The 6,000-nt window shown below is 41.3% G+C and overlaps 1 pseudogene; it reads left to right on the top strand.

Annotated features, from left to right (window-relative positions):
• Window positions 1–2,434: 2,434 nt before the first annotated feature.
• LOC119525036 lies at window positions 2,435–3,490 on the top strand (annotated as a pseudogene).
• Window positions 3,491–6,000: the final 2,510 nt, after the last annotated feature.

Here is a 6,000-nt window from a genome sequence, read left to right as displayed (position 1 = left end):
AAAGGTGTGAGTTCTGCCTGAGACCATAAGAACCAGGAGACCCACTGAAGAACCCACTTCAATCTTTGATAAAGGCTATTTTCCCAAGAAAATTTATTTTCTTACTCCATCCCAAATGTTTTCATTTCCCCTCCCCAATTTCAAACAGTGGTGACTACATCCTTCCAGAGATATCCATTGAAAAAGTGCATAACCATTTTTAAATAGCACATTTATTGAGATTTAATTCACTCATTGAAAGTGCACAATTCAGTGGTCTTCAGTATATTCACAGAATTGTGCAACCATCAACACAATAAATTTTGTAACATTTCCATGACCCCAAAAAGAAACTCTACACCATTAGAAGTCACTCCCCATTTCCTCCCAACCCCTCAGTGGTGACCAAGTACCAGTCAACTTACTGTCTCCATTGTCTCCATGGATTTGCCTAGTCTGGACAGTTCTTATCAATGGAATCATACAATATTTGGTCCTTTGTGAATGACTTCTTTCAGTTAGCACAGCATTTTTGAGACTCATCCATGTTGTAGCATGTATAAGTTCTTCATTCATATTTATTGCCAAACTAAATTCCATAGCATGGGTATATGAATATATTACATTTTATTTATGTATGTATGATTTGATGAACTTTTGGGTTTTCTCCACTCTTTGGCTATTATGGACAATGCACACATGGAATTCAAGGACACATTTTTGAATGAACAGCTTTAAAACTCTCTTGAGAATGGAGCTAAATTGCTGTTTTACATAAGCACTTTATTATTGAGATGGTAAATAGAACAGTTCTGAACCTCTCTTTGCTTATACTCAGCAAAATATCTTGGTGTGGGCTCTTTCATTAATACATGGAAGTTTATCATTTTTATTTATGTCTGCTTAGTATTCTATTTTTATATGCAATGTGATTATTTTGCCATGGATTTCTGGAGAGTTCCCACCATTCCTTGATAAAGAACAGCTCACCATGCCTAAACAATTTGTGCAGACACTAAGGTTTATGATAAACACCTCTTTCATTCTGAGATATTTAAATTCATGCACATGCTAGGTCAAGGGGGTCTATATGAGCAGTCTCCTATACAAACCCTGGGCAATCAGTGTCTAATAACTTTCTTTGGCAGACAATATTTAAACATGTTGTCACAACTTTTTGCTGGAGGAATTCAGTGTGTCTGTGTGACTCCACTTGGGGAGGCCTCTTGGAAACTTGAGACTCTTTCCTCTGAACTTCACCCCGTAGACATTTTACCTTTGTAGATTTTTCTTGGTGTCCCTTCACTGTAATGATTCACAGCCATGAATACGACTAAGTAGTGAGTCCAGTGAGGACTCCTAGAGAATCACTAGACTGGAGACTGGTCTTTGGATCCCTTGACACCAACCAATACATAAGGGGAAAAAGCAATCACTAGAAACTATCCCTGAGTAAGTCCAGGCATTGGAATTACATATTAAGAAACTGAATTACAAAGATCAAACTAAACCCAAAGAAAACAGAACAAAGGAAATAAAGATTAGAGTGGAAATGGGTAAAATAGAGAATAGAAACACAGTAGAGAAAATCAATGACCAAAGTTCTCTGAGAAGATCAACAAAGTGGATGAAATTTTATCTAAGCTGATCTAGATGAAAAGAACTCAAATTAATAAACTCAAGAGTGAAAAAATGGTATTAATACCAACTCTACATACATAAAAAGGGTTATAAGGTAATACTATGAAGAATTCTTTGTCAACAAATTATGTTACATAGAGGAAATGAGCAGATACACCTTAATGAAACTGACTCAAGAAGCAACAGAAAATCTGAATGAACTAATAAATAAGTAAGGAGATTGAAATAGCTAAAAAAAGAGAGAGAAAATAAAGCTTCCTATAAAGAAAGGATTAAGAGCAGATTGATTCTGATTCACTGTCAAATTCTCACAAATTTTGATAGAGAAATTAATACAAAAATTTTACAAATTCTTCCAAAATATAGAAAAGAAGGGATCGTCTCCCAACATCTCATTCTAATACCAAAACAAGTCTTTGATATCAAATAAAATAACAGCTCAGTATCCCTTATTACTAGAGATACAAAAATATTCAATAAAATTTATCAAACCAAATACAGCAATAAAAAAGGATTATACATTCTGATCAATCCCAGTAATACAAGTTTGTTTGCATAAATGAAATACAATCAATGAAGTCCACCATATTAACAAAACAAATTTTAAAAAGTATATCATTGCAGCTTGGGCCTGTGGGCAGGTAGCAGCCTGGGAGTCTCCAGTGGCCTGCAGGAGGGAGCAGAAGCCCCGGGTGGGCGCAAGCAGGGTGGGTGAGCTCCGTGCTCCCTTCCTATGGCCAGGAGCGGGCAGCAGTGGCAGAGTTGACAGGCCCCGGGTGGGGCGGGTGGACTGGGGCCTGGGGTTGAGGGGACGATGAGAGCCCTCCTAGAGCAGAAGGAGCAGCAGGAGAGCTACGAGAAGCTGTGACCCTGGGGGACATTCGGGAGGTACAGAAACTGGTGTAGAGCAGGGTGGATGTGAACTCCCAAAATGAGGTCAATGGCTGGACCTGTCTGCACTGGGCATATAAACGCAATCATGGTCAGGTGGTCTCTTACTTGTTAAAATCAGGAACTGACAAAGAGATTCTTACCACAGAAGGAGAAATGCCACTCCAGTTAATATCAAGGAGAGAAATCAGGAAGATTATGGGAGTGGAAGATGACGATGATGATGACAACCTCCCCCAGCTGAAGGAGTCAGAACTGCCCTTTGTTCCCAACTATTTGGCCAACCTAGCCTTCCCTTTTATATACACCCCCCAGGGCAAAGGATTCAGCCCAGCTGCAGAATGGAGCTCCTCCACTCCTCCTGTATCACCCCTCACAGATGGCTGGCCTCTAGTGCTCCTGCCCCGGGAACCACCCCTGCTAGGGCCTCTGGTTCAGAATAGTGATGCATCTGTCCCCTCTGCCATACTCAGAACACCAGAAAGCACAAAACCAGGTCCTGTTTGTCAGCCACCAGTGAGTCAGAGCCGCCCCTTCTTTTCTTCTGTCCAAGCCACCAGTGTCTCTGGAGTCTCAAAATGGGACATATGAAGAACCTGTGCCAGCATTCCAGCCATTTTTCTTCACCAGAGCATTTCCTTTAATATGCAAGAGCTGGTACTCAAGGTGAGGATGCAAAACCCATCAGTTTGAGAAAATAATTTCATTGAAATTGAACTGGACCAACAGGAGTTCACCAACAAAGAATTGCTCAGAGTGAATTGCTATGAACTGGGGGTTAATCCAGATCCAGTGGAGAAGATCAGAAAGTTACCCAATACTCTGTTAAGAAACGACAAAGATGTTGCTCAACTCCAAGATTTCCAAGAGCTGGAACTGGTTCTAATGATAACTGAAAATAATTTTCTCTCTAGGAATACTGCATCCACACTGACTGAGGCCTTGCTATAGCAGGAGAGCTTCAAAACTGACTTACTAATGCAGCAGGGACTTTTACAACTGAATATTGTGACCGTGCATGTCACCTCTGGGCCAAGGACAAGCCATTGATCTAAGTCAAGGCTAATATTCTACACTTCTGCCTTGGATGCCTGGAAAGGCCCATGGTACCATTGCATAGTAGACACTAACACTGTCTGCCAAGGTAGGAAGCCTCTGATCCTCAAACAGTGGTGCCACTCTTCCAAGCCTCTTGGTGTACAATAAACCTATGGCTTGAAGCTCTGAGCAGCTGAGAAGTGGTCTGGAGAGGCAGAAGCCAAAGACTTTATATCCAGTGTATTTTATGTGTAGGATGTAAGAGAGTTGTTGAAGCAGGAGATGAGAGAGAGCAGAGCCTGTTTCTAGCCACTCCTGTTGACAGTGCACCTGAAGGGCTGGGATGCACTTTCCTTGGTGTTGCATGTCCACAACTCCCCTGAAATATGAACTAATGAGGGAGGAAAACTGGGGAAAGCACAGGTACTAGCTGTGAGGTTTCATAGAACATATTTATAAATGTTACTCAGATTAAAAGTATTTAAGAATACAGTTACCTAATTGTAAATATGCTGTTAGCCAAAACAGCATCCCCTCCCCCACTTTTCCTTTGTAAACACTCATGACTGCTTCTCTGTCCCTAGTCTGCCATTGCCTAGACAGTCACATCTGCATTAACTCCCCTTCCTGGTCACTAGAGGAATCTGTTGCTTTTGTAAATGAATTGTTTGATCTTAGGGATCCCCACCACCAATCTACTTAACAAAGCCAATCAAGAGCCTATCAGACTTTGTTCTGAAGTAAACAGGAAACAAACAAACAAAACAAAAAACAAAAAACAAATCCTGATTAAACTCTTAAGCTTGGCATAATTTTTTTAAAATAATGCATTAAGGATTATTTTCCTTTCCTTCAGTGTGATTAATGTTAGAAGAAAAGCCCGTCTTGTTGAAACAAACAGCTTTACTTTAGAAATGAGAACTAGCATATGTAGACACACAGGAGAGCAGGGTTCAAAGCCAGCTGTTGAAGAGCATCTCTGCTGTCTTAGGCTTTTTCCCCATAGTACCTATGGTTTCCAAAGAAACTTAACTTCTAACTGTGTTAACTTAATTTTATTGGGACACTACAATGGAGTGAGAATATGCAGAAGATGTCAAAGGAAGAGGATGTTGTGCTAAGATAATGGTCTCCTGCTGCTGCCTAAATGCTGAAAAGAGGTTGAGGTGTTTTTCAAGGCCAACTTCATGGAGTCCCTGTTTAGTGACTTAATTGTATTCCACCAATTATTGATAGTCACCCTTGTAAGGAAAGTTTGCATAGCAGAGTAAAGGTTACTTAGTAACCCTTTCTCTGTACTGTTTTAAGGATGAAAACTTCCTTGTGTTTCAACCAATCAGAAGCCAGTATATCAGGATAAACTAACCCCTTTTTGGTCTTTGTTTTGAAAAAAAGTTAACACTTTACTGGTACAATTAAGGCTGGTTTTATCCTGGAGGGAATAAATTCAGTATTAATTCACATCTAAATTACTGGGGTTGAAACTCTCGCAGCCAGCTAGATTAATGAGAAATTCTCAGAAACAGTGGAGGCCCCTGTCTGGGAGTTTGCCTACAGAGGAGTTGCCACATCCAACCAGAGCTTTTCCCAGGCATGGAAGCATCGAGCAATGTAGCCTCTCCCTCCCTTGGGCTCACACCTCTGTTAAAAGTCCTCTGTTGGCAACTGACTCCTGCAGATGGCAGCAAGCTAATACTGCGCAGTTGTTGGGAGGTGAGTTTAAAGTCTTAACCTATGCATTCAGAGAAATATTTTTATATGCTTTGTATAATTTATAACAAGGAATATTTTTAGCTTTGTTAACTGTGAATTCACCCCTCCTCAACTGCATATTTAAAGCATGTGTTCACACTGTGTGTAAGCATTCACTGAGGATTTTTTTCTTTATGCATTGTTGACTGTTCAAACAAGTATTATTTAAATATTGGGGAGAACCTAAGATGGCGGCTAGGTGAGACAGGGGAAAAAAACACCTCTGTGAAAAATACTAGATAAAAGTCAGAAAGTGACCCAGAACACCAGTTCCAGCAATGCACCAGCTGGACAAGGTCTGCTAAACCACAGGGACCGTGCATTTGGTGAAACCGGGAGTCTGCATTCTGAAACGAGTGAGTAAGCTGGCTGAAAGTCCGGTGGCTGTGCTGCAGTGTGGGGAAACCATGGGTTGGCATTTGGAGATGGACTAGTTCTTTTTTTTAAAAAAAAAAAAAGCCCAGGAGTGACTGGTTATGACGGTGAGAACTGTGCAGTGAAGCATGGCAGGAGCGGGCTGTGCCAACCTCTCAGTGTCTGGTGTGGAGGATAGCCTGCTGCTGATTGTCTCAGGGCCAGGGGGGCAGAGGGGAGCCAAAAGGAGAAAGAAACTGCACCCCTTGCAGCCATCTCCCCAGTGGGCTGGGAATGTTCCTGCCCAGGGCTGGAACTATAGCCCAGAGCTGCACCAAGAAACCC

The sequence above is a fragment of the Choloepus didactylus genome (assembly GCF_015220235.1).
Source record: "Choloepus didactylus isolate mChoDid1 chromosome 23 unlocalized genomic scaffold, mChoDid1.pri SUPER_23_unloc3, whole genome shotgun sequence".
In the NCBI taxonomy this organism is placed as follows: domain Eukaryota; kingdom Metazoa; phylum Chordata; class Mammalia; order Pilosa; family Megalonychidae; genus Choloepus; species Choloepus didactylus.
The sequence above is the reverse complement of the archived record's forward strand: the minus strand, read 5'-3'. Positions and strand labels throughout refer to the sequence as shown.